The 8,306-nt window shown below is 38.2% G+C and overlaps 1 long non-coding RNA gene across 1 annotated transcript in view; it reads left to right on the plus strand.

The window, feature by feature from the left end:
• Positions 1 to 332: 332 nt before the first annotated feature.
• LOC132050983 (uncharacterized) overlaps positions 333 to 8,306 on the plus strand; it is a 14,542-nt gene continuing 6,568 nt past the window's right edge. The window contains exons 1-2 of the long non-coding RNA XR_009413541.1: positions 333 to 1,491; positions 1,830 to 1,899. This is a non-coding gene — a long non-coding RNA (uncharacterized LOC132050983). The remainder of the gene's footprint in view (positions 1,492 to 1,829; positions 1,900 to 8,306) is intronic.

Below are 8,306 nucleotides of genomic sequence, written 5' to 3' on the forward strand. Positions count from 1 at the left end.
CACCGTTTAGCTTTTCACCTAACTTAAGCTCGGAGACTAATATTCTCATAGAGTTGACATATTTATAACAAAGTATAAACTATTTGAGACATCTATGTACATTTTTAGAGCCTAAAATCCATATATATATATACTAATCCTTATAATAAGTAATTATATTAAAATTAATTTCACATTAGATTTGAAATCGAAAGTTCACTATGTTCCCAATCATCATCCAAATTCTAATATTCAATGAATCTAACATAATCAATTATTTAAGGAGCACGTGTCTTAAATTACTGAAATTCAAGATTAATTAAGCAGAAATTCACAATGATATACACATTTATATTCACTAGGGTGCTTAAGTCCAAAGATATATTTTAGGTCTTTGGTAGTCTTCTAATTTGATTCAGCCGTTGGGGCAGATATCCTCTCCTTGATCCTCATAGAGGCCATTAAGGGACTTATTTAGACGTGCGATCTATTTCTTAAGACTCGATCAAAAGTAGTTTTGTGGGTCCACGGTATTATTTGTAGAGCGAATGCTCAACCCGTGAGGGTCGATAATGACCCGCATCTCGTCTGGTATAGGGTCGCAGATTCTGGTATGACTAGGAGAAATTAATCTTATGCTTGATCCTTCGACCATTTGGTCATTCTATGAGAATTGATTTCTTATCTCAATCTGGAGTATATATGTTTGTGGTACGCCTCGAACGTGTAGAATTTTTACCACCACAAGTAGTACCCCCATTTACTAAGAATGAACTTGGTCTGGCTCAAAAATTGGAAGCCACCAAATTAAAAACCGCTTTGACTTTTAAATTTTGAAGACCCATGTCGTTTACTGAGGTTTTTACTTGTTGTGTTAAGTCACTTGCACCTACTCTTTTCCTGAAGGCAATGATAGAGTCTTCTGGCTATCTATTCTAGTGTTCTTAAACCTTTGTTTGAGGATCATCTGCCCTGTAAGTTTCTGCTCTCCATTCTTCTTCTTCTTTAATTTTTGTGATAGTCATGAATGGTCGAAGCTCCGGCGACAAATATATTAACGTTTTTTTTTTTTTTTTGGTGCATTCTAGCTCTCACATGGAGATTTTTTTGTCTGAGGATGCTTCTCCTCTAAGGGATGAAGAGATCAGAGAGGAAGTTCTGGTGTTGACTGAGATGCCTGATGGTCCTCCCCTTGTTTCTGACGAGGATCTTCTCCGTTTTGTCAGGATTTCGCGCCTTTAGTGGCGGAGATTAGGGACTGTCACCTTATGAGAGACTTTTGACCCAGTTGACAATTAGGTCCCCTGCCTCTGGACCCCTAATCCATGGGGGTGTGTGAGTTGAGTGGGTTGGTGTTAGCACAACTTTCGCTTGTGGTATGGATCATGTGTTTGAAATACATTTGTGCTCAGGCGGGGTTGCCTCTTGCTATTATTGGGTTATTTCGACTTTATCGCTTTACCTTGCTTGATTTGTGAGGATTTTGACTTGTTTTTCACCCACAAGCTTGAGGTAAGTGATTTTAACTTGAATATATACTTATTTCATGAAATTAACCTTGGATTTGTTGCTAGAACATGAAATCAAATACTATGAAAATTGGGGATTTCTCTAGAACTAGGATTACCTAAATTGAGTTTTGAGTATCCAAATGGACTCTAAATTAAAATCTAAGCATAAATAAGGACTCGTGTGGTTATGGTTCAACATGATTTAATTTTTATTTAGAGGTTTAACTATGAGGCTCGGAATTGACTTTTTAGCGTTGCCTTTTACCTAGACCGCTTAGTAAATTTTGAGATTGAGTCCCTTTAGCTTCGTTTGACATTGATAAGTATATTTTTTGCTAGGGTTGAGCCATTTGGATGTGTTCCGGTGTGGAAAGGCAGTCTTGATGGATTAAATCTCACTTGATTCGAGGTAAGTTAAGATTTTGACCTCAATAGGAAAATTTTCCCAAACTTTATGTGTTGTGTGTATTTTGAAATGTGAGGAATATAGTACATATGGCGGACAAGCATATATGTGACTATCAGATATTCAAAAGGGTTTATTTGAATAATTTAAATGGGGCGTTGTTTCCCCTAGTTGTGTTTTGATGAGTTGAACATATATTTATGTCATGTTGATGCATTTGAACTAGTTATAGAGTAGAAAAGCATGATTTATCTCTATATCTATTGAAATTCATGATTTAGCTACTACAGTCAAACCTCTCTATAATTATCATTCGTTATAACAACATTTCACTATAACGGTCTGGTTTTATCCGGAACCGATTTTTTATGTTATATTTTACTTCTCTATAACAGCATTCTGCCGATAATAGCAATGACATTCATTATAGCGGTACACTCTTTGTAAAATTACCTCTCTATAACAACCACACTCAAATATTGTGTAATAATATTTTGTAAGAAATACATTATCTATAAAATAAAATAGGCAAATGACATAGATTGACCCCTAAACTATACTCGAAATCTCGATATCACGCTCAAACTATTAAGGCGACCTATTACACACCTAAACATTTAAAAAGTGAATTTATTTACTCCCTGAAAACTGATGTGGCATGAGATAAAAAAATAATTTAAAACAGGCGCTTTTTTTTAATTTATTTACCTTTTTATGTTTTTTTTTTTTTTTGGGGGCTAAACATACATTTTTAGGATCCCCTCTACCACCCCCCCCCCCCTCCCCTATTCATCTTCTCAAAGAACAACAACATCACATCTGCCGCCCACTAAACCCCCCCCCCCCCCCCCCCGCCTCCCTCGTTCGGCCTCCTCCCCTCACCGCCGCCCACTACCTCTTCTCCTCCACCTTCCGCCACCCCGCCCCGACATCCCACACCCTTCTTCTTCTTCATTTCAAATTCACAACACAAAAAATCTGAAATATTATCCACTTCTTCTTCTCCAAAAATCACCCAATGATTTCTCCAACCAACCAAAGAAACAACCCTCTATTGGTATACTTGTGAAATTTCCCACATAAAATTAATAATAACAAATTTGTTGTCATTAATGTAACGTTGATAGCAGCAGTAGTAGTGAAATTACTAATACTCCCTCTGTTCAAATTCATTTGTCTACAAATGCAAAAAGATTCCATCTTTTTTGCTCAATACCATATTCTGGCGACTAATTGAAGTGCAACTGGTGGCGATGGTGGTGGCGGATTGGTGGTTCCGGTGAGATGGAGTGGTGGTGATGAGGAAGATATAATTATTGGAGGATTTTAATGGTTAATTATGGATTAATTAGTGTAAATATAATTAATAAAAAGAAAATCAAATGAATATAAATTAAAATTTATGAAATTTGCAAGGTGGCGCTGATGTGGCGAGAGAGTGTGTTACACTTCCCATTGTGCAATTGGTTATATGTGTATCAGGGGTAAATAAATTCACTTTTTAAATGTTTAGGTGTGTAATAGGTCGCCTTAATAGTTTGAGTGTGATATCGAGATTTCAGGTATAGTTTAGGTAATCTATGTCTTTTGCCAATAAAATATTAAAATATTTATGATAATCATCATTAATGTCATGTACATAGTAAATTTCAAGTATGAATATCTAAAAATCTTCAATTATACTATTAAGTTTTTAGACAAACTTTTTAATTAAAGCTATTTAATTGAACAAAAATCTTCGTCAGTTCAAATGTTTGAACAAAAATCTTCGTCAGTTCAAATGTTATACATTATTACTAAGAGACTGGAATTTATAAAACAATCTACAATTTTAGAATTCTAACATCAAACTTGAAAATTTAAATTTTCAATTAAATTTAAATGCCTATGTTCCTTAGAATTTAATTCTTTATCGGTATGGTATAACTAGTTGTGGATTTCTTAGTAATTTATTAGTCTTTTCAATTTTTAATTAATGAAATATGAAAATCAATTGGGATTTAAAAAAAAAAACAAGTATTTTTGGTTTCGTTTATACTAGCATAAAACGTAAAATAATAATAATATTTTTTTGCGTAGTTTTGTTTATAACAGCTAAATAAAATCTAAATGTCAAATACCAGTATACATACATAGCACCACATCACTATAGCAGCCATAAATTTTTCGAACAAACGTTCCCATTATAGAGAGGTTTGACTGTATTCTTGCTTCAACAATTTCTCCGCATTCAAATCACACAGCAGGACGACAAAAAAAAAAAAAAAACATAAATTCAATTAATCATTCAATAACAATGTTTCAAAGTTTCCGAATAACTATAGAATCCCTCAAATTTTTAAATAACACTAAATTTGAGAAGCATAGAGGACCTGAAGAGGTACAGAGACAAAAATTAATTATCAATATTTTTTATGCAAAGTTAATCTTGCTGAGCTAAGTAAAAACATAAGAAATACCCTGCTCAAAAAAAATAAAAATAAAAAAAACTAAAAACATGGATTAAAAAACTGAATTTCTTTTAAAAAAAAGGATTTTTTAAAACCCTAAAAAAAAAAAGGAAAATAGCTTCATTTTTAATTGAATACTGATACCTATTTGCATTTTGTGAAGATTTTATTTTTCAAATAAAATCCGGAAAAATGTTTTTCTTGCCAAAATGTTAAAAAAACTGAATTTTTATTTTGACCACAGAAATGAAAAAGTAGTAGTTTATTTTCGAAAATAAGAAAAAAAAAAATTAAGTTTTTCCCTTTTGGCCATGTGAATCTTTTCACTTTTCCCGGTTTAAAATAATTGTCACTTTATTTGGAAATCAACGTTTAGCCATGAAAATTTCAATTTTGATACATTTTGACCACGAAATGAAAAGTAGTAGTTTATAAATACCCGTTTGATGTGAATTTTTCACTTTTTCCGGAAAAATAATTTCACTTTATTTTGAAAAACACCTAAAATCTTATTTTCACTTTCAATATATTCAAACAACCAAATATTCTTTGCAAAAACTATAACCAAACACAACTCCATCTTCAACTCCAACTTTAAAATTCCAAATAAAGTGAAAAATATTTGGTTTTCATGGCCAAACACCTACTTAGTTTCTACTATATTTTAGGGACATCTCTTTCCCTCTCTACAAGGTGTAAAGAGTCTTTGAAGTTGTGTCTTAACAGGAGAGAAGAGATCATATCATGTGACTTGAGTTAAAAGATTGATCTTGTTATTTCTTATCTTTGTGAGGACGAGGTTGAAAATTGAAAAGGACTAACTGTATTAGGCCCAAAAATGACCCGGGGTCGCGTACGAGATCCGGTGCTTAGGGGGAACCGGGGGAACCCGCTCCCATCAACTCCAACCACATGCGCTATTCTAGATCAGAGAGCCACTGACTAATGTTAACGTTGGGGGCAACCTCACGTCACATCACCCGTGCATTAGGGTTGAAAAGTCTTGTTTTGGTTTCTATATAGGTAGCTTATCATGTAAGCTAAGGCATCTTCATCTCATTGCTTGTAACCTATCTCTTATTTTTTTCTCTCAAGAAATGTACATCCGGGCACACTGATTATCTTGGAACACATATTTATCTTGCTTAGTTTTATCATTTCTTAAGCTCGGTTCTTTCAATCTAACTCTTGTAATCACGACTATTAACCCCAAAAGGAGAGTTTCCGGGATTGGATACGACCCACTTGTCTTTAAACCCTTGAAATACAAATCTCTAACTGGTTATCCGTTTTCACCGAAAAAGAGTTTGGCGCCATCTGTGGGGATAGACAGCTGTGGAGTTGTCCTGATTCGCAGCAGAAATTCTCCTTCCAAGAACTCAAGTAAAGTCATTATACGCAGATAGAAATGTTTGAGGCAAATGGTAGCTCGAGCAATATGCAGGGACTCAAGGACGCACAGATGCTGGTAAAGGGTATAAAGGACCTGGTGGAGGTACAGGTGTCGGAGCACAGTAAGGAACCCATTAGGAAGCATAGAAGTAGTAGAGGTGGGACATCGCACAAACAGCCTCGTGAGGAGCGAAACAGAGGCATCCCATACGCTGACGAAGCAGAGCAACCACTCAAGCGTATATTCAGAAGAACGGGTTGAGCGCAATCTCGACCTGACGGGCAAAAACCTGCTGAAAAGACGGGTTCCTTGACAAGTGAAGTACTGATGGCCATACTCAAGGCACAGGATTAGAGGGTGCAACACATGGAAAGGGCCATGACTACCATGGCTAAACACTCTAGGATAGGGACTCCGGCGCCAAATCAAAGCACGGATAAAATCCCTACGACCCCACAAACTAAAAAGATCGAGTCGGCGAAAGAATGGTTGGATGCATTTACCAATGAGTTACTCAGGGTTGAAAGGAAAATGAATGAACGAATGAACCAAATCCCAAAGCCCCATCTGTGATGAAAGGCGCGGGAGCCAGAAAGTATGGTATATTCCCGTATTCGGAAAGCGCAGCCCCTGTGCCCATTCCCAGAAAATTCAAAATGCAGGACATGCCGAAATACGACGGTACCACTGATCCTGAAGAGCATATAACGATGTTTGAAGTAGTAGTCATCGGGCAAGACCTCAAGCAGGATGAGATCGAATCAGTCATGCTGAAGCAATTGAATCGGACGCTCATAAAGGGAGCACTCTCCTGATATACTCATTTACCTAAAAATTCTATTGATTCTTTTGTTGCTCTTGCAGATGCTTTCGTCAAAGCCCACGCGGGGCCACGAAGGGTCGAAACGCATGAGGTGCTCTGAGGGTTCGTGGACAGGTTCAAAGGGAGAGAATGTTGTTGCCAACTATCCTGGAGGACTGGGCCGCGGCTGCCTTCGCGGATGGTTTGAACTCTAGAAGCCCAGACGCATCCCTGAAATTAAAAAAAATTGAGGGAATTCCCGGCCAAAACATGGAGCAAAATAAACCTCAGATATACGGCTAAAATGCACATTGAGAAAGATCAGAGGGCGACAGTTCCGATAGAAGTAGGCAGTCGCCTAGGAAAGAAACTAGACTCGAGTTTCGAAGAAAACGTCACAAGTCATCGGGGACGGTTTGAGCCATATGAAGCCCGCAAGCCTTCAGGTCAGAATTCGAACAAGAGAAGCAACGGGAATGGTCGGGGCCTCCTCAACAGAAACGCCTCGCGCCGCCGGGATCGACGTCAAAAGGGGCCGAACCCCCCAAGATCTCAGATCATAATTTCAGTATAAATAATATATAGATTGTTGCAGTAATGAGAACGATGAAGGAGGCTAGGTTCCCAGGGGAGATCCGGACCAACCCGGACAAAAGGAACACCGTTTGTAGTGCTACTTCCGTAGCAGCCACCAGCATGCCACCAAGGATTGCGCAAACCTGAGGGTCGAGGTGGCCCGCTCCTGCGACCCGGACAACTCAAGGAGTATATCAGTGACCGGGCCAAACTCAACTTAAGCAAGAATCATGGGCAGAAGTTGGATGAGGCACCCCAGCCTATTCACAGAATCAACACGCGCGAGGGGGGGAGGTGTAGGACGGTGAATAAGATAACTTACACAACACTCCGAAAATTCAAAATTTCATTTACAACTAAGAGACACAACTGGGACCTCGCCAAGAGCAAGAGCATATTCGTTACCGACAGTGACCACACAGGACTTATTCCTTTTCATAGGATACCCTGGTAATATTTATTCAAATAAAAAAAATCGTTCATTAAGCGTGTGTTGATTGATACAGGAAGTTCAGCAAAAATTATCCAACAATGCGTCTTGAGGGAAATAGGGGTAGGCGATGCAATCATCCCTACAACCAAAATGCTGGCCTAGTTTAATATGGCAAGTGAAGTGACCCGGTGGTAGATTGAGCTACTGGTTCACGTCAATGGCATGGAACATGACACGACCTTCGATATCATAATCGGTGGCAGATCTTATAATGTCATATTAGGAAAGTTGTGTATCCACTCAAAGCGGGCGGTCCCTTCCACTTTTCATTAAAAGGTCAAGTTCCCTACTCCTTGGGGGATGGGAGAAATCAAGGGTGACCAGGGCGCAACCCATGAAGTGAAAACCATGCCAGTAACGTCGGCTAAGAAGCACAGAATCTCCAAATAGTAATTATAGGTATTGACATCAAATGACGAAGCCAGGAAGAGAAAGAAGCAATGCGCGGGGGAAGCTATATCCGATGGAGGGTATCGAGATCAGCCCGTCCCTAAAGGATTCGTCATCCGGATTGACAAAAACCCCACAGACTCGATGGTGAAGGAGTTTGAACGCACGACAATTTTCGACGACAATCCCAAAAAGCAGGTACACCTGGGCTCTGAGCTTCTGCTCGAGTGCAGGAATAATTTTTTAACTTATTTAACAGCTAATGCGATTGCTTTGCCTGTACCCCGGATATAAGGGGATCCCGGG

Source organism: Lycium ferocissimum, chromosome 3 (assembly GCF_029784015.1).
Source record: "Lycium ferocissimum isolate CSIRO_LF1 chromosome 3, AGI_CSIRO_Lferr_CH_V1, whole genome shotgun sequence".
Taxonomy (NCBI): Eukaryota; Viridiplantae; Streptophyta; class Magnoliopsida; order Solanales; family Solanaceae; genus Lycium; species Lycium ferocissimum.